The sequence below is a fragment of the Stegodyphus dumicola genome, chromosome 7 (assembly GCF_044657685.1).
Source record: "Stegodyphus dumicola isolate Sdum_Otavi_A_Nest chromosome 7, ASM4465768v1".
Classification (NCBI taxonomy): Eukaryota; Metazoa; Arthropoda; class Arachnida; order Araneae; family Eresidae; genus Stegodyphus; species Stegodyphus dumicola.
This window is the reverse complement of record NC_140774.1, coordinates 24127200-24149195: the sequence shown is the minus strand read 5'-3', so window position 1 is coordinate 24149195 and position 21996 is coordinate 24127200. Positions and strand designations below refer to the sequence as shown.

The 21996-nt window shown below is 32.7% G+C and overlaps 1 protein-coding gene across 2 annotated transcripts in view; it reads left to right on the top strand.

The window, feature by feature from the left end:
* Positions 1-21996, top strand: part of LOC118200008 (acyl-CoA Delta-9 desaturase-like) — a 51813-nt gene that overhangs the window by 2537 nt on the left and 27280 nt on the right. Inside the window, exon 1 of one of the 2 annotated variants that reach the window (XM_035371924.2) lies at positions 19851-19999. The exons of the other annotated variant lie outside the window; for it this stretch is intronic. The gene's annotated coding sequence lies outside the window, so the exon portion shown is untranslated. Of the gene's footprint in view, positions 1-19850; positions 20000-21996 lie in introns of those variants that run through there. 2 annotated transcript variants of the gene reach the window in all.

Here is a 21996-nt window from a genome sequence, read left to right as displayed (position 1 = left end):
TTATAGTTTAGGACATAATTACATAATTTACACAATTATTACGCAATTTTGGATACTCAGATCACAGCAGCACATTCAGTAGTAGATATTACAAATACACTTTACACAAGAAATAGCTTATGGACAGACTTAGAGAACGTACAGACTTTACAGAAATTTATAAACCTATATTGTGTAACATCCAAATATAGTAGTTATACAGAGAGTTAAAATCCTAGAATCAAACTGAGTGACTATTAAATTTTTACTCTAGTAATGTTCCTATTAACCGCGCCCACCAAAAAAAGCTTTTTTTAAATAAAATTAAATTTTCTAAAACGTTATATAACGGGGCATAGGTCAGCTCTAAGTTTTGTAAGCTTGTCGACAATTTGGGCGATCCTTATAACAGATGAGATTGTTTTACCATAAACTTGTAGAAGGCCTGTGTTACTGGGGATTTTAGGGTAGTGTTCTTTAATAAGTGGGCAGATGGTAAGATAATGGTCTAGGGTACCACTTTCTCCACAGACACAGAGGTCGGCGTTGCTGATGCCGTTTAATTAAATTTCGATAAACGGATCATATACTGTAATAAATTTTGTTAATTGCGGGGAAGTGATGTTGAGTTTGTCGTCTACATGTGTGATGTGGTAGCATGTGCGTGGCCTCATCAAGTATAAGCGTGACCAAAGTTCTGGTTTTTGAATAATAAATGCTTCCTAATGTTGCTTCCTTGGCTAACCTGACAGCAGCTTCATTTTCACTCACTGCAGCATGCACTTTTACCCAGGAGAGCGTGATATTATGATGTCGATGTCTCCGTAAGTCTCTGTGGATTTGTAACTATAGAGACGTGTGCTGATGTTTGAGAATGGACAGAAGTACCGACATGCTGTTTGTGGAGATGGTGATGTGCTGTAGGTTTCGCTGAGTGATGTGCTGGATAGCTCTCGAAATAAATACTTCTTCTGCCTGAAACACTTTTATTATCGCTTAGTCGCAGCTTCTTATAGATGTAAGGTTTCTTCTCCATGCTGATGAACTAGTAACCCGCTAACCTTCTCTTCCATGCGTGAGCTATCTGTGCATATAGTCGGAGTGTTGTTGCTGGGTTTGTTGTTATGATGGTGCAGAAGTATGTTTGGGCCTTGCCGTTTAAAAGTGTTGGGTGAACATGTTGGGTCATCAATCGCATTTCATAATTGTTTCGATAATGCCGTTGATTGAATAAGCTTGTGGGAATGCAAAGATGAAAGTATTGACTGGATTACTTCTTCTTGCTCAACACGAATATGCAACAGTTCTAGACTTGCCAGGACATTAACCGATGCAGTTGCTGTTATGCGAAATGCCCTTGGGATGTTTAGCGCAGATGGAACGTTGAGATGTTTTGCTTTTCTGCCTTGCATTGGCTGGGCACAAACTGTGTAACTATTCTTATGACATATATAACTATTCATTAAGTAGAGAGTCTTTTGAATGTGCAGAATTTAGTCCTCAATTATTTCCTTGAAACAGTCGAAGTTCTTGCGCAATATGGTTAGTATGTTGCTTAATGTGGGGAGTTCAAGTCGATTCTCAATCCCACGTAAGGCCAAGACATTTTAATTCTTTAACGGTTTTAATCCTGCTTTTGTTGATTGTGATTTTTGGACTAACGTTGTTTCTTGACTCACTTTTTTTTTGGAATAATAAAGACCTTGAATTTGCCTCCTGAGATGGTCAATTTCAAGGCACTGCAAAGATTATAGAACTGCTGACAGGTCTGAGATCCGTGTATCTTTAGCTCGTTTTCAGATTATTTCGGTGAGCTATTTCTTGTGTATGCTGGAGCCAGATAGTAGTTAATATGCTATTGAAGGTCTGATTCCATAAGATTGGACTGACATATGATCCTTGTGGATATCTCCCTGTCTGTTTTCGTTGCATGATGCCATTGCTATACACGAACGATCTGAACGCGGCTCGAGAGGTAGCTGGTGAAGGCTTAATGTATGTTTGCTGAGCATCTTTCTTGTTTCAGTGCATGTGTAATAGCTGTGAATGGCCACCGCTTCAGGAAATTGACTGGAAGTTTTCCAGATACTTTTCCTAAGCGCTGAAAACAGGCATTTTAGACGGTAGGAATCTGTGTTATCTTGTGTGTATAAGTAAAGCCATAAAAACATTATTAAGTATAATGATACCTTTAAGTCTGTGCCTTGAAACTCTTTGACAGGCCCATCCAAATGCGAACTTTAAAACCACTCAAAACTTGCAGTTGGATGCAGGTTTGAATTACGGCAAAGAGGTTGGTTAAAAGCTTTCCCGGGTTCACATCCTGGCAAAGCGTGAACTTTCTATGCATAACATGAATGCAAGCCAGTTTAATCCTTAGATAGATAGCCTCGGCATGCTTTTCCGTAATTTAAACATTCCAGCCTCTCACAGGCAAATATCATCATATATTTTTTATATAAACATAGCTTCTTATCTACTTCTAAATTTTATGTAATTAAAAAACGGTTTAGAGGATATTCTGACAACAAAAGTAAAAAAGTGTAACGCATATTTTTAAACAACAGTGAAAAAGTGTATTTCATATATTGCATCATCAAATGCGATTGTTTTACATTTAAACTATTGTTTAAACATCATTGGCAATGACCAGCACTTTCTTTTCTAGCAAATATTGCATTATATTTTTAAACCTAATTGTATGATAATTTATTTTAGTTAGTGAATTAGCTTTCGAATTAGTTTCTTTAAAAATAATGATTTAAGAAGATAAAGAGGAAATGTGCTTTGCATATAAAAGACCTATCTTCAAGTCGAAAGCTATCTTTAAGCTATAACAGCGTAATTAATTACAATACCGACACTGTTTTAACTACGTTAAATGTCTAGATCCAATTACACTTGAAATATTACTAATTTATTTTGTGTTTTCTTTTTTATTACTGATTGGTTACGTGAAAAATATAATTGTTATGAGAAAAAATGTTTATATAGTTTATACAGCCTTCCTTTTCTGCCATATTTCTGTTTGAGTGTACAACTAATAATGTTTGAGAGTACAACGTGTACAACTAATAATTTTTCTAATTAGCTCGCGAATTTCGACCCTAGCCTCCCTTTTTTTTGTAATAAAATTACTAATCTAGGCATATAATATATATCCAAATTTTCATAACTGAGCATAGTTTGCTTCAGTTAATGTTTTCCAGTGGATATTATAACCTATCTCGAGATTTATACCTAACAGTTGAAATTTCTTTTAAGAGGTCTGTGTTCATTACTGGCCCAAATATAAGGCAATGTTTTCCCTTCAAAATGCTCAAGATGCATACTTATTTTATAAATGCAATAAACCATTTAAATTCTATATAAAAGTAGTTTATCATTTATACGTTTTATGTTAAAACGTTTCTTAATTTTATTTAAAGCAATGCAATTTGTTTAATTACTCTCCTTGTAGAGTATTTTCTTAATGTCAATATCATATGCTGTTGTATATATGATACCGTTCGTTTGAGAGATAAGTTATCTTCACATCTGGGTTTGATACACATACAAATAATTTATTTACATTATAAGATACTGTTTTACAACAAAAATTATAAGGCATACGCCTTCAATATCCTAAGGCTTAACACCTTCATTATTGCATTCCTAAAGTCAAGTAACCAAAGTATTCCGGAGAAAGGATGTTTGAAGCACCACATAATGGTTGGCACTATCAATTCCCAACATGTGTGAAAGGTAGTCTTATATATGTCTTTGAGGTGTCAGCCGAAACTATCGCGGCAGAATCATCGTTGATAAAAACGTCGGGAAGAAAAAATGCTTAGAAAAACGTCGTTATACAAAACATCAGAGGAGAGAAAAAAGCTAAGAGAAAACATTGCAGTTCTAAAACATCGTAGCAGAAAATAAAGCAGTGCAAAAACATTGCAGTTTTAAAATATAGTTGTTCAAAATATCGCGATAAAAAAATAAAGCATCTACAAATAATCGCAAGATAATAATACCTCGGACATGCATCTTCTGACAGTTAAAATTTTAACTAAATGATTTATTAAGCACTAGGTGAAGTAAATAATGTTTTTATTTTTGTATTTCATATTGTTGCGTTGACAAATAAATTCTGACCGAAAAAGCAAAGAGGAAACTTAAGCATTTAAAATCTGGAATGCGAGCTGTGTTTGTTTGCGCCCACTGCGGTACGTTACGGGGATACGAGCCGAGCTCGTTGATGATCATTAAGAGGCTGACAGAAATTAATACTACATACAGCAGTTAACCCTCTGAGGGGAGCGGGATTTTAGATCTGTCGTGAAGATCTGTATTTAAACAGCATTTATTATCTACATTTGTATAAGTCCTTCTTTTAGGAACATAAACTTATATTCATTAAGATTCTATTTACATTATTAAAAACGGTAAGAAAGCAAAATATCTTAAATTATAAGCTAAATATGCCAAATGGCGAAAAATATCATAACCGGATAAAGCCAGTCATAGCACTCATTTTAAACTTACGTTGCTAAGTATTAAAAGTCATTATCTGATTAGCCGCTTTTATAAAGGTATATGAGTAGACTTTTCTGAAAAAATATAATATAAAAAATATTAGAAAGAGGGAAAATACATAAATTTAAAATTCTATTGACTGCTGTAACAAGCACTAATTTTTATTCATTTCCAGATTTTGAATGTACAAATTCCCTCCTTACTTCTTAAATAAAATTACATATTACTTAACACAAGAATAGGAGCTATAGAGGTAAAAATTTATTTCATGTGCTCACAAATAATTACTCAAAATTTTACTAATTATTTTTATAGTTAGAATCTATAGTTTTGTTAGATCCTACTATAATAGATGTGTATAATTAGTATCTATAACATACCTTTTAGAGTTAGAAAGCCTATCTGTGCTGTTATCATCATGCGATGATTTGTAGATGTTGCACCGATTTATTTTTTCGCATGTTTTAGAAATGGGATGTTTTCTCCTTGTTAATCCAAAAAGACAATTTGCTCAGAAGGACTATTGATTTCGTTTCGGCATTTTGCGCCGATTCACGATAAGCTTTGTTTCACTTTTTAGATTGTTGCCACCAAACGTTATCGCCCTGTATTATATTTAAAGAAATTAAATAATGGACAATCTGCATGAATGTATATATGTTTCTCGCATTGTGATAAAACAACGGTACCTAGAACCATAAAAAATTGAATAACGTAATCTTCCATAGAATATGGACATGTAGAAGCCCTAATTTGAATTTGAAATTTGTTTTATTATTAATTTTATATATTTGTAACAATTCAACGATTTTTTTTTTATCAAACTAAACGATTTCAAAGCGAGCCATGGCAACGTTGTACAGAAAAAAACATTTCTATCTCCAGCGCGCGAAACTGTGTATCGGAAATTCTAAAGATATGCTCATTTTAAAATCATTTTGCGATATTTCTGTTGAATTGAATTTTATGCTTTAAGTGCGAAGAATATTATATTTAATAAAGGAAGGTAACACATTAAATGTAAAACAAAAACGCCCCTTCGGACATAATTTAAAATCTTTCAGATTTTTTTTTCTCTTTCTTTTTTCCCCCCTTCTCTCACGATTTTTTATGCGCCGATATTTTACTGACGCATTATTTTCTTCCGCTATGTTTGTACCGTAAACCGTGTATAAAAGTCTTTTCTTTTGCTGCAGAAGACTCATTTTTGAAGACATCGGTGGTCTTACGTGCGAAGTGTTTTATATTCGGGTTAATACACTAGTTTAATAATGGTATTTTCTTTATTAATTATGTTTTAAGGATAGGTTTGCGAACTGAATTATTTATTATTTTTAAGACTGAGAATTTATAAACTTAAAATGTGTCTTATGGCCTAATAGTTAAAATGTGAAGCAAGAAATGAAAGGATGAATAGTGCTTACAATACAGTGTTTTGAAAAATATTTCGTGCTGTTTTAAACAATTCATCTTTTTAGTAAGCTGATATATGTAAATTTTATGAAAAGATATATTTTGGAAAAAGTTCAAAGATGCGAATTCCAAAGGATTTGAATCATAAATAGAAGAAATGGTAATCCAATAAATGACGTTAAGTTATGATTATTTAGTTAATAAGGAGTTCCTACACAAGATGCTAACGCTTTTGCGTGAGTTTCATTGATTAGTTTTGATATATGATTTGAAATAGTAGCGGAAAATAAATGCAACGAAACACCAAAACACTTGTACAAATGGGTGCTTATACAGAAAACATCGTACTAATACAATACAACCTATGTGCGTTTCTAATAGTGCCCACAGTACGCATTTAAAGTGACAGACATCGGAAAATGTTTTGTAAAACTGTTTCCGTTAAAATAATGGTAAGGGTTTACAATTTAAGTGATTTTTACTCGTGAGATGGGTCACAATACTTCAAGGTAGAAACGAAATCTGTATTTAGACACATGAAGTTTGTGAACTTCATATGGGCAGTTTCAAGAATATACCGTGACCGCAAGAATTCCACCAAAATTTTACGGTAATAAAATATCTTTGGTTGAGCATGACTAGTATGTGCTCATGCGACAGAGGTACAACATTGCCCCAAGCCACTACCCTATTCGAGAAAGCATATACATTCGGATACAATGCTCAACAAGCAAAAGCGTGAAAACTGTGAAAACGTTCCCGTTATAATATTGGCTTTAGAAGCCGATTTTGGTTTCTGAAGCCAATATTGTAACCAATATTAAGCCCGAAATATATCGGTTTCTAAGTCCAGTATTGGAAACCAATATATTTCACCAATATATAATAACACCAATATAATTCGCCAATATATAATATATATGTATATATAACCAATATTTAAACCAATATATTTATATGGCTTTAGAAAGCAATATACTTCGTATTATGTATAAATAAATATATTTATTAAGCCAATATATTTCGTTTTATAACATTAACATTGACTTTAGAAACCAATGTATTTCGAAAAATATTAAAGCCAATATTAAGCCCTCAATATTGACCTTTCAACCTGAGTTCCCTTGATTAAAGCACGATACAGAAATTCACCTAGGCTTGGGGATTCTGGTACCGTCATTTGATGATTCGAAAAAAGGTAATTTGGTCAGACCAATCGCATTTCCGGCTGCTTTGGATAGATGGAAGAATATACGTATTGATAACAAACCCTCATTTCATGTATGCTTCATGTCAACACTGTATAAGCTGTGGTGGCTTCTGAACTGTATGAACTTTGCTTAGCTGCATTTGAATGAGCTCTATGGTATTACTTTAAACATCTTCGGTAAGTGAATTCTGTGTGTGCGTTCTTTTTCGGATCATTGTAACTAAGCACCCTTTCAGGTTTTGCCTTCATTTTGACTAATTTAATTCGTCTGACAGGCCAATGCGCAGTCCCACAAACTTAGGTACCAAATTTAAGTTAGAGGAACCCTCATCTAAGTTTGGCGGTGTGGTGTATTTAATTATGGCAAAGCACACTAGGGCTATCTGCCTAAGGGGAGGGATGCCTTCGTGGAGGACTTTCTAAGGGAAACTGGCTCGTATACAGTTACACATGGGGAAAACCACGAAAACACCCATGCAGCCAGCCCGTTCGCGGGATTCGAACCTCGGACCGAGCTACCAGTGCTCAGCGACTTTAGCGCTCGGCAGCTGGTGGGCCCATCTAAGTTTGGAGTCTTACCATAGCCACATTGGCTATCAGTTCTAAAATTACGGAATGCATCTCGTAGTGATTCGAAGCACCGTGGAACACAGAATTCCTGCATTTCCTAAGGACTATTCTGCAGGAATTACGGTTTCGTCGGCTACAGAATACTTAGACGTACTACTCGTGGAGTCCAGTTTTCTATACTTCAAAGATTTAAAAACTGATATACCTGATTTTTAGCACTTCGGTACGTAAAGAAATGAACGTAACTGGAAATGGCCATGAGTTTAATTATCACTGGCTGCTAGAGAAGTTGTGAGATATACAGAGTATGTAAGTTTTCACCACGAACATATTTATTGTCCACGGTACAAAGATTACCTAGATCATCATGGCATATCAATACCTCAAACAAATATCAATATCTCAAACAAAGCCCAAAAATATAATCACATAAACATATTATGTGACGTTTTACAACAAAATGGCTGAATCAATTTTCAAATCTTACAGTCGTTCGAAGTATTGCTCAGCAAGTTAGGTGATAGCTTCATACGCAGATCAAAAGTTATTTTTTTTCATAAACATCTATTGTTTGTAAAAAGAAATTTGTTTTACTCTAAAAAAAATTAACCATTAGTGCTGAAGACGTACTGAATTCCTCCTTCATAGTGAAATTCGACACATGAATGCAATTTTCGTTTTTTATAGTACATTGTTAATAAAATCTTTAAAAGTTAACTTATTATCAAGTATAATCTTAATTTTTAAAAAAATGCTTGCTTAGAATTTCTGTGCTTTACTATAACGCTAAAAACTACCTTCTGCCTTTTAGGACAACAATCCCGTCGATGATGAATTATCCTATCAGTTAGTACGAAACGTTAAAGATATTTTTCTTATTGTTTCCAAAGAACTGTGATTGACAGAAAAAGGTTTTGGAAGTAAGTTTTATGCATATAATAACAGAATGCATATAAGTAACAGATTTATATGCGCAATGGCAGTCTAACAATGTGAGTGGGAGAACAAGATATACTTCCACCATTAACGACCGGATACTATTTAAGTATTCGTCAAGAAAGGCCCAATCCATTCGTCATTAAGCCATCTCATAACTCAGAACGTTGTCTAGGGTGCACCACAGAAGACGTCCAATTTTATACTCTTGAGCAGGGGATGTTCCGTTGCAGTTTTCATGCAAAATACCCCGGGAGACGGATCCGGGTGATTTCCACCCCTTTTTCTTTGCCACCAAACATCTCGAGGTAGAAGACTTTTTCTCTCGTTTCCATTGTTTTAAGTGCTTTAAATGTTTTCATATATTTTCGAAATGGGTTTCAATACATTATTGAAAAAAATGGTCACAGTTTTTAAATTCCTACTATTAGCTCACACTCTCCCTATAACTTGGTCAAATTTTCAGTCGTTAATAAAATACGTTTTATTCATCCATTCAGGTTCAAATACATTTTTTTAAACTTGTAGTGGATGACACTTGATGTTAATACAGTTTTTTCACATATTAAAATCAATTCCAGTGAAGTTTCAAAAGTTTAATAAGTAATTAAAAAAGTAAAAGTTAAAAATAAATTGTGATGCAGATTTGAGTTCAACACCTGAAACAATTTTAAACTATGCTTTTAAATTATTTATTTAATTTTAAACTAAGGTATATTAGAATTAACTCCTTAGAATTAAAGAACAGCGAACATAAAGTCTTATATTTAAAATAAGCTATTAAAACTAACAAAGCTAATTGGTGGAATAAAAAATTGTTATGATATTATTGCATCGTAAGTAAACATCAATACTTGTACATCAAATAATATAATTAGTAATAATTAATATAATAAATTTAATAAAGAAAACACGTAATTGTATAAGATGAAACAAGGAAAATCAAACTATGCAGTTTAATAAATGTTAATAAAAAGTAACTAAAATAATTGTGTTTTGTTGTTGTTGATCTAAGTAGAAATTGATTTTAAATTTTTTATATTATTTGTTTTTCTTTTATTAGAAGTTTCTAGTACAATAAATATTGATTTTAATTAGACTCTTTCAGTTTATTTATAAGATATAGCAAGCTCATGTACAATAAACGCATTTTTAGCAGCTGGGTGTTCTAAGCAGAATTTAATTCCACCTCAAGTAAATAAGGAAGTTAAAATTTCTTTCCAGTTTTAGGCTTTTCATTCGCAACTAAATTTTACTTTAGAAGATTTAAAATTGACAATAATCAATTACACTCGCAAAGAAGATCGCATTATTATTTTGATTTGTAAGACTTTTATTTTTTAATAGATTCCGTTCTCCCACTATGGAGAATATTCTGAACGGTTTCTGAAGACTGAAAATGTTTTCGAGCGTCATAAGTAGCAAATTATTTTAGACACAAGGGGCAAAAAACTAGAATATATTCATCTGAAAACAAGCAAGGTTTCTTAATCTCAAAGGCAAACATAATCAAAATGCATAAAGCAATAATTGGGGATTAAGATGTCATACTCTATTTCGCTTATTTGTCGAAATATTCTGAAACATACAGCCAAATCGGTTATCCCATTGACACGTATTACATGCGGAAAATTCACTCCAAACCAAATCAGCACAGTATGTTCATTTGATAAATACAGTAAACATACTTTTGTTAGCAGAAGATTACCCATTTTCTTTGTCTTTTCTTTGTCTTTAGCGGAAGATTACCCATTTCCTTTGGCATCATTTAAGCCATACCGAATGGAGATATATCACATAAGCTTCGTATCGCACACCTAGTATTTAATTCGTAAATCGCATACCTCATATTTAATTCAGTTGTAGAGTAACATGCAAAACATGTAACTCTCTTCTAAGTCTCCAAATCATGTCAAGCTCATGAGTCTTTAATTTGGTGAGATATAATTACGCAGTTGTATTATAAATAATTAGGCAGTTAATCCAGTTCAGTTCGTTCGTTCAGTTATAGTTGTTTGCTGATAGTGCAGTCTTTGTACATATTTGATGTCATCTAATTTCTTGTTTCTTTTTTTCTGTCTTATGTAGTTAAAATAGTATAAAGTACAGTATCTACAGTGTATGTATCTATAGTGTATCTACAGTGTCCCCCAAACTAAAAAAAAGGTGGTGAATGATGATTCTTCACCACCAGGATTTGGCGATTGGGTCTCCTAATCCCCAGTCGCCTTTTAAAAGGGGGAGTATATTTTATCCCTCCTTTCTGCATGCCTTCGTGGTGTGACGGTTAGCACACTCGGCGTTGCTCATTTTTCATGTTTTCTGCTTCAAAAATCCTGATATCCCTACAGTGTCGCCCGAACTAAAAGGTGATGGAGGATGATTGTTCACCACCAGGATTTGGCGATTGGATCCCCTTATCCACAGTCGCCCTTTAAAAGGGAGAGTATATAAGGTATTCTCTCCCTTTTTTCTGCATACCTTCATGGTGTAATGGTCAGCACACTCAACGCATATTCGAGAGGTTCGAGTCCCGGCGAGGGATTGCACATTTTTCACGCCTCCTGCTTCAAAATAACCCAATGTCTCTATAAAATAAGTCTTATTCGGTTTGGAAAACTTCTGCTTTATGCTTTAACAAAAAGTAGACTGCGTGTCGGAGTTGAAAAAGATATTCAAACTGACTTAAGTTAAAAGAAAATTGTGTTGTAAAAAAGAAATGATGTCGGTTGAAGTAGTTCAGAATCGAAAAAGTGCTTCAAAATCATAAAACTATTTTTCTATAGCAAGTGAGTGTGAGTGCTAATCAATGTCACAATATCAATGTTACAAGTAGCTTAAATCAAATTTTATCTGCATTTAAATACTTTTTTTGGTTCCCGAATATTTTTTTTTCCTCGTTACTTTTCCTGAGACGTACGTAATTTAAGGGCATTTTCATTGCTTTTGTGCAGTATTTTTAAGCATATCTTTTGCCTCCTGGTCTCGTTTAAATTAAACATTTAAGCAGCTTTCCTGAAAATAAAAATTAATATTAAAAATAGGGTGTTATTTCCTTTTATAAGTCGTTACAAATAATTTAGCGAAGGCTAGATTTGTGACCTAGCTCTAAGTGGAGCAGCCAATTTCTTCTATTTATTATACCACTAGCACATATAAGAATCATAATACTTAACAAATGTAAGGTTTTATTGACTACCACATGCATGATCATATATATAACGTTCAGTTTTAAATAAGAAAATTTATTTATTTATAAATATAGAATTCTAAATCATGATACGAAACTACTAAGCTGACTTACATTCTAAAGCATATTTTGTTTTTATGTATTTTAAATCGGTTGTCACTCACAACTTAAAATTCTAAACTCAAAATGAAATGGACTGATGTTAATGTAAGTAATAAAAATTAATTTGCCTTTAGGTACCGGACAAATGTTATCTCAAAATTAAACGGAAAAATACTAGATGTTCCAATACAGGATATCTAAGGTTGTAGGATCCCTCGCTCTTATCTTGCTAAATGTAATGTCGAGGAACCTAGTGAACCACTAAGCGAATAATCGCTTAAATCCAGGAACAGAAACGTAGACTCAAGAAGGGTTAATTACCCATTATTGGCTCAAAATAAAGATTTCGCGGTTGGTCCCTTTCTCAGGGCGTACAGAAAAGCCTCCACTTGGGCTTGAACACAAAATGTAAGAATTTAGAACTAAATAATGACTAACTAAAGAGATTTAGCCGACGTTAACACAATTCTAAACTAGTTGGCCCGTAATATTAACTTAGTCAGCGAAGCTATCAAAAGGCACGTAATACGGCCGAACGAAGTAACAGTTAGAAAGACGTAGCCAAAAGGCCAAACACTCACTTTTCAGGAATCCTAACTCTCTCTCTTGAAGTCAGCGGAAATATGACTTAAATACTTTCTACTTCTCATTTGCATTTAACGCGATTCTAAAAACTTATTCTGGTGAGGAATTGTAACTTGAAGCTAGAAGAGATAGGAAAGTGTCATAAATTTAAAATAACTGTTATAAAATTAAAATATACCTTACAATGTGATTCACATTCCAAAATGCATTCTGTTTTTACATATTTTTAATCGGTTGCCATTTACAAGTAGCAAAATTCTAAATGTTACAATATACTTGATTTATCAATTTAGATAAACAATTAATTGAATTCTCAATCTAATTTCTATAATTTAATTAATTGAGGTTTTTAATAAATTCGCAAAGAATTCTTTAGTTTCTTTTTATTCTACTGATTTCCAGAAAATATACAAGATTCCAGTTGCATTGAAAAATTTGATAATAAGTAACTAAAATAATTATGTTTCTAATTAGAAACATTGATTAGCAAAAAGTTAAGAACTTTCAGTAAATTTGTAAAGAAAAAAGAGTAATTCTAAAGTGAAATTATACAAACTGCATTACTAAATTTACAGTTCTTTAAGTGTTTTAGAGTCCAAACGGGCGATTTGCCCAAAAGGACTACTAATTTCGTTTTGGCATTTTGCGTTGATTCACTACAAGCGCTGTTTCACTTTTCAAATTGTTGTCACCAAATGTTATCGCCCTGTATTATATTTAAAGAAATTAAATAATGGAGAATCTGCATGAATGTATATATGTTTCTAGCATTGTGATAAAACAACGGTACCTAGAGCCATCAAAATTTGAATAACGTAATCTTCCATAGAATATGGACATGTGGAAGCCCTAATTTGAATTTGAAATTTGTTTTATTATTAATTTTATATTTTTGTAACACTTCAACGAATTTCTTTTATCAAACTAAACGATTTCAGAGCGAGCCATGGCAAAGTTGTACAGAAAAAACATTTTTATCTCCAGCGCGCGAAACTGTGTATCGGAAATTCTAAAGATATGCTCATTTTAAAATTATTTTGCGATATTTCTGTTGAATTGAATTTTATGCTTTAAGTTCGAAGAATGTGATATTTAATAAATAAAGGTAACAAACAAAATGTTTAAAAAACGCCCCTTTGGACGACGTAATTTATAATCTGAAACCTTTCAGATTTTTTTTCTTTTGTATTTTTCCAGGTGCAGTAGTAATACAGTTTCTCCCTCTTTATGCAGCCGTTTATTCATTATCAAAAAACAATTAATCAAAAATCCTTTTTGCCAAGCATATAAGTATCCCTTTTTAACCGAATGTAAGAAAAACGATCCAAATGCAAGAACTAAATGCAGTCCTTTTATCCTCTATTCATGATACTTCAAACATTTTTGCCTCCCGCTAAAAATCCGAAATGGATGTGAAGTCATTGCTCGGTGTTTCAAAGGATGAAACCTATTTTAAGCATAAGAATCAGAGCATTAAAAGGTCAAATATAAGCTGCGCTGGTACTGCCCTAACCGAAAAAGAAAAACAGTAAATCAACTGTTATTATCCTTAATCCTACAGGTTTTTTTTTTTTTTTTTTATTTCTTATTCGGTTTCTATAATAAAATCATACTAAACCTGCATTATGAAATATTTCTGTGTTAAAATGGTAAGCTGATCGTTGTGAACTCTTTTCTATCAAGTTAAATAGTGTAAATGACGCATTTGTTTCACAAACATCAACTTTGAATTTTTTAAGTAATATTTAACTGTTGAACTTTGAAGTAAGACATGAAAATTACAGCTACATTCCAAATAATAAATTGACTTCTCCCTTGCACTTCTACTGCTTCGCTTCTTCTCGACAAGATTTGTAAATGAAGTAAGTTTTAAATAAGGAACAAGAATTTAAGTTAAGGAGAAATGGTTGGCAACCTCAGTCTGCCTTCATGACACTCTTCTGTTAGTACCTTTAATAGGCCACTACAAACTTAGCCGGGTTACTGAATTTGTCTTTAATTAAACTTACTTATTAGTCGCTGAATGGCGAAGCCACATTGATACATTTTAAATTATTTTTTAAATTTAAAATCTATCAATATGGCTTATAATTAATTTGATTAATTGTTGTCTGTCCAGTGCCTGTATACCTCTATCAAACATCAGGCGCCCGCCCCCGTTCTCTGTCGCCATCCAACCAGCCCGCAAGAAGCAGAATTTTTTTTCTAATGCATTACTGTTTTGCTAATTTACTTAAACTTCGAGCTGAAATGTAAAATAAATCTAATAGCTCTTATATGTTGTTAAAGTTACTAAGTAACCCATTTCGGCCTTTCCCTCGTCAGTCTTTTAGGAGGTGACAACAATAATGTTACTGATTTGCAACAAAAACAAAGTGGAACTCAGCGACTACTTTAGGCCTTTTTCTTGCTTTCTATATGCGCTCAAGGTCAAAACACAAAAAATCAGCAATATTTTTGTACTTATTTTCTTAACTAGCACAAGACTTAAAAGTCCTACCTAGCATTTATTGTCAAAATCGCTGGGTGTAGTCATATATTTCCTGTTATAGGAGGTTTTAAATGACGAAAATATTCATTTGTACTTAGTTTCTTAACTGGCACCAGACTTAAAAGTCCTACCTAGCATTTATTGTCACAATCGCTGGGTGTAGTCATATATATCCTGTTATAGGAGGGTTTTAAATGACGAAAATATTCAAATTTTGGCAATGTCAGATTTAAAAATTTTAATTTTGATTTGTACAAATAGCGAAATCATAAGACGGTCTCCGGTTTCCTATACTTATATTTGGGAAAGTCTTTTACTTGTCATAAAAAAGTCCCTCCCCCCCGTATAATATTTCCACTGCTCGATAAAATTCTGAAAGTTTTCAGATTCTATATTACGTCCATAGGGGCGTTTTTTAACATTTTGTGTGTTACCTTTATTTATTAAATATCATGTTCTTCGCACTCGGCACGCGATGTTAATGTTAATGGAACGCTTTTGAAATCGTTGAGTTCATTAAAGTTTTACAAAATAGGAAATAACTAATAAAACATATTCCAAATTTGGGCTTTCAGATCTCCCTATTCGAATGGAAGACTACGTTATTTCACATTTGATGTCTCTTGATACCGCTGCTTTTTCACAATGCGAGAAACATACATACATTCATGCAAATTCTTCATCGCTTAACTTCTTTAAATGTAATGGGGGGCTCTGATATTTGGTGGCAATAATTTGAAAAGTGATTCGGACTTTTATCGTGAACCAACGAAAATGCCAAAACGAAATTAATAGCTTTACTGAGCTAACGCCCCTATGAGCTAGGGCCCCCCCCCAAAAAAAATTGTCTCATGTATAACAAAAATTTGCTGGGATATTGAATTTCAAAATTTGAAATTTTAGATATAATTTTCAGTTTACTTTTAGAGAGATTGAGTTAGAATAATCGGGGGAAATAAATTTGAATGAAATGTAGCAAAAAATGTGTATAGCTTAATAGACCGTGCGAAGAAGTAATGTGGTGTACACATAAGACTTTTTTTTTTTTTTTTTTTTTTTTGTGAAATTTGCCCCTAATTATCTACTAGGGAGACAGTATTCTTCCAGCATTATTTTTTCGTCTTCTAAACTTCTAAACATGTTATCGGGCCGACAATTTTTTTTTCCAGTATTTCGAGGATGAAGTCTTCCCGTAAATAATTATCTCAATCAACAACCGTTTTGTCTTCCATTTTTAGTTTCTTTTGGCAGAACTTGATTGACGTTAATTCTTCACACCAGCAATAAATGAATCGTAAAGCTGCTGTATACGTTAATGCTTCTTCCTTCGAACCAGTTTTTGACATGAGCGGATCGAACCAGTTTTTCGACGTGTGCGGATCTTGCATTACCAATAAATACGCTCTTCCTTGGAATGCAACTTCATTGGATGCGAAAGAATGCAATATCTAATTTTTGGTAGTATATTTCTGAATTTGATATTATTTGGTAGTTTTTTTTTATATGTATTTCTGAAAATAACGAACAGACTCAGTTTTATTAAATTCGTACTATTAGCTCACACTCTCCCTACATCTTGTTCAAATTTTCAATCGTTTATGAAATACTTTTTATTCATCCATTCAAGTTCAAATACATTTTTTTAACTTGTAGTGGATGACACTTGGTGTTAATACAGTTTTTTCACATATTAAATTTTTAATTTAAAACAATTTTTTTATTTTTTATTTTTATTGTATTTATTTATTTTTATTTATTTATTTATTTATTTTATTTTATTTTTTTCTTGTATTTTTAAAATTTAGGAGTAGTAGTAGGAGTTGACTTTAAAAAAAAAAATTTCATATTACTTGTTTTGTGGTGAGTATGATCAATATGAGTATGATTCATAATGATCAAGAGTTTCGTAAAAATTTACTTTGACGTAAAATCAGCGAAAGTAGAGCAGATGCATCTACAGAAACTACGCACTGAACATTGATTAGTGATCCTAAAAAATGTTTTGCAAAAATTTTAAAGGTCATTAGTCACTTCGCTTCAGTTTATAAAGCAATTAATCGCTGGTATACGGTTAATATGAAATTAGCAACCATTTCCAGAAGACCTCTGAAAATTATCAGAATTTCTTATAACGTAAACAAATATCGATAGTGACTACTTTCACCAATGATCAAAATTTCCTTGTGCCAAGGAAGGTCGTATTAAAAAGATAATATCTTTACTATATATACTATACATTTATCAACTCGTATATGACGTCAGAATAGAATCGTCCAATAAACTGATCCTAATTTCTTGAACTCATGTGGCGTTAATTAGATACATCAAGCATTATTTGGAGAAACACTAATAAAATTATTCGGAAGATTTCGAATCTCGAATTTGTGAAATCTTCCATCGATTAATCCTGCTATTAACGATTGTCTGTCTATTTTTATTTTTGATTTTAATTTTTCGATTATCTGCCTTATTTTTCATTCTTTCAACTGCAGAATAAACTATCTGACGTGGATTCTGTATGACTCCCCCCCCCTTTGTACGCCTATTAAATCATACACATTATACACACTTTTTTCTGCACTTCATTTAAACTTATTTACACGAGTTATTCCAATTTAATTAACCAATCACTCAATGCAAGTTGAAAATGACATCAAAAACTGCAAATTTTGAAATTAAATGACCCTGTCAATTTTTGTCGTACGGGTGTCTTCGGATAACTCTAAAACCTTGTAAAATGGAAATGTATTGTATTTACAAAGAACTGCACAAAGATAATGTCTCGTTTCATTTTATTTAATTTTCGTTTGATCTATACTTTAAGAGAGTGGCCTCGAACCCAAACTGCATCTAAAAACACTTGACGGCCAGAACATGCTTTTTTTTTTTAAATGAAAATTTTTACCAACAGAATAAAAACATTTCAAATTTTGCTTATTAAATATTTATCAAAACATGCATAAACAATAAAAGAAATTCAAATTTATATTTATTTTTTACCTGAAATCTACAGTTTGGTAATTGCAAGATACTTTTATTGGTTACATTTTGTAATTAAAATACACTAAATATTAAATTTTTAAACTGACATTTCTTTCTAATAATTCTAAAGTATTTCATTTATCACTCAATTCCTTACTTTAATTTAAATTAAAAACAGATAAATTATGAAAACTTTCTAAGGTTTTAGAGAAAATGGGCAAAACTCTAGAATAAATAATAGCAACTTAATCACTTCCTCCTTTTTATTAAAATTTTCTTCCACGCTTAAATGCATGTGTTTGTAAGTGAATAATTATAAACTACTTTATTTCTTACTATAGCTTGACACTTGATAGCGTTTCGATTCTGATAAAGTTGAAGCTAAACTAGAGCTTTGAAGATAAATTACTAGAAATTATCTTTACAAACTGTAGATGTCCCCATTGGTCAGCCGGACTCTTTTTTTTATTAATTTTCAACTGTAAGAAAGAGCTGTTCGCGTATAAATGTATTCCCGAAGCAAAGTGATAATTGCTAGTGCCAAAATTTGTAAATCAGTTTATTTACTTTTTGACATCTACAAATAAAAGTTAGTAAAATCTGTAAGCCAAAATACATGAATAAGATTTATATCACATCGTTAGTTAATTAGCTCAATTTATAGATTTTTCTGATGCTTTACCTATGTTCGTTTTTAATGGAAATGAAAATAATATAAATTCAGACTCAATAACTAAAATGTCGAAATGCTTCCAACAAGTTCGTAATTGAAATGTCTTGACGGGTCGCATAAAATTGCATGAGGGGCCTCTAGTTCGACACCACTGCTCTATGGACACGTCTGTCTGTTTCCAACAAACAGTTGTTACAAACAGTTTTTCTGCCGGTTTTATCATTGAAACAAAGACATGTTGTAGATTGTACACTTTCACCCAATCAGTTATCGGCTTTGAAATAAAGAACTTGAATGAGAATTCCTTTTTGATAGGGTTTTTTTTTTTTTTTTTCCATGTAAAACCAATTTTCATGTAAATTTATCATACAAAACTAATTTCTGTTTTACGTGATAACCCCAAAGAGATCCGTGGTGACTGTCTGTTTTAATATCATGTGACAAAAGCCCATTCACATGAAAAAGCACATTCAAAAATCGTTCTTCCGAAATGTTTTTATGTGTAATACGGCTCTTAGCTTTGTGAGAGAGTGTTCTTCAAAAATGATGTGTGATGAGTGTTCTTCGAAAATGATGTGTGATGAGTGTTCTTCGATAAATTAGTGTTCTTGGAAATGTATTCTACGGAACCCCGGGGTTCCATGCCAATCCTGTGTGTGTTCCGTAAGTTAGAATCAAAGTTTCAAAGAATTTTTTTAATACCATGCGGATCGCAAAACTAAACATCTAAAATAATTAATTAAATAACGTTATTATAAATAAATCTGTTTTCCTGAGTAAAAATTATAACGAAATAATAATTTTTATATTAATTTCCTCATAAAACGCAAGTAGCATTGCCAGAGATATGCTGAAAAATAATCTATCTTATAACACATGAAAATAACCTATCTTGTGACACAATTTAATTGGTACATATTTTTACCTATGATGCATCAAATTGAACTTCCAGCTATCCAGAATTTTTGTCACACATCACAGATGCTTAAGGTGACATTTTTTGTCACGTGACACTCTTCCAGTCTATGTCCCATTTCAATCCATAAAACGCTGAAGCATATCCGATGTGATCGATGCAACGGCTTGATTGATGAGGATATTGAGTTCATCAAGGTTGGATGGCAACAGCGACACAAGAACGATATCTTTAGCCTCCCCTCCCCCTCCTCATATGCACAAATACAAAAAGAATAATGTGGCAGAATGAGAGGTCCAGCGAATTTAGAAGCAAAGAGAACAACGAGTTGTCGTTTGCTGCAGACTGGACGTATCATGACAAAAGGATATCATACAGAGCATCTGTAGGATGTGACAAGAAAAGTGGACAGTCAAAGTTCAATGTAATTATCAATGGTAAGTAAATGGACTAATTATATTATGTACTTAGAAGCATTTATAATAAGATTACAGCGATTCATATTTTTTTAATTATATTTGAAAATACCAGCTAATTAAATATTAGCGAAATTATTCTATTTTAATTTCTCGTATACTCTTGAACCTTTTTTAAAGCCTGCTTATTTTGAAAAAAAAAATTATTTATCACTTTTTTCGTTCAAAAACAATTATTCAGAAGGTTTTGAAAATGAACTCGCATAAATATTCACACGCTTTGAACAAACAGTTCATATTTTATAAAAACATGAAAATGAAAGGGCGTTCAAAATATTGTTGGATATCCTTTAGCGAAAATTGCACTTTTCATGCTCTTCGGTAGGGACTAAAATAATGTTTTCGAGTAAGAAGTTCCATTCCTCTGTCAGAATTGCTTCTAGTGGAGCTTTCGAAGAAATTTCCTGTTTATTTACTTTTGTTTCAACTCATTCTATACATGTTCAATATGATTTAAATCCGTAAAATATGGGGGAGTTTTGATAATTTCAAGATAGTGTAATAACTCCAAGTGAACAACGTAGGGCTATATGTTTAGGATCGTTATTCTGATGTAGCTTGGATGTATTTTGCATTCGAAGATTTCTTACACACGTTTCCATGTTTGCATTAACAATATTCATATATTTATACTCATTTGCATTATTTTCTATAAAAACTAAATTTCTTACACAAAAGACGTCTCCGCCATACCTCATATCTCATAATTTAGGTTAAATTAACACGCCGAATAAGTCAAACAACAAGAATAAGCTTTATATTTCTAAACTTATGCAGGACTATTTTCGATGGTTTAGCTACAGAACCATCCCCCTCAGTTGCCAAAGTGCAAATGGGCAGCTAAGAAAGTAATTTTCCCTTTGGCAGCTGAGAAAGATGGTTCTGTACCTAAACCATCAAAAATAGTCCTGCAGAAGTTTACAAATATAACACTAATTCTTATTGTTTGACTTCTCCAATTATCAAATCCCATGCTTAAACAGCAAGCAATAAGCTTCTCAGATTATATTTATCATTCAGCTTTTGGTACGCAGTTCATCCATTGAACACAAATATATAAATTTTGGCAACCCTCCAAATATAACAATGTTTCAATGAGATAAATATTGCCTTATCATGGATTTTTGCTAACGCTAGGCTTATTTTCCCTGTTTTTCTGTTACAGAAGAATTTCATTCTTGTTGATTTCCCATTGTACCCACGTGCTCTTATGATCTAACAGTTTCAGGGTTAACTTTTATTGCAAACCGCTGTTCTAAATCCGCTACAAGTTTCTCAGCACTAATTTTTTAGTTTCATTTTCTAAAGGATAAATTTCCGATTTCTTGCGGTTAGTTTCGAATGTGGTCCAAATTTCAATATTTTCGGGTAATTTCCATCTTTTATGACGTCAAATATAGTTGAACGTTTCACAGCAAGGATGTTTTGGATATTTCTAATACTTTTATTTTCTTCAAAATGAAGAACATTTAAATTTCCGAAAGAACTTAACTTTCATTTGTAGCATTTTGTTATGTTCGCTTCAGATGTTAATATATTTTGCTAAGCGAATAACGATTTTCAAATTATGACAATAATTTTTGTGATGTACCGTGTGACGCCCGACGGGTATAATGGTTAGCGTCGCTGACTACCGTACCCAAGGGCCCGGGTCCGAATCCCAGAGAAGGCATGGATGTTTGTAAATGTATAGTGTCCGTGTGACATTGGGGGCACTCTAAATATGCGGCGAGCCAGAAGTCTTCCCGAGAGTTTGGTGGTTAGGGAAGAGGGGTGGAAGATCCTCGGATCCGTCTGATCGGGGTACTCTCCATCAAAACTGGATCCGGAACTGAGCTAAATCACACTGTCACCTGTATGGTGCTCAAGGCTGTTGCCAACGACAAGCGTAAACTTGCGCTCCTTGCCACAAGGTCAGACAAGTGAGCATTAGCAACAACAACAAGAATATACCGTAT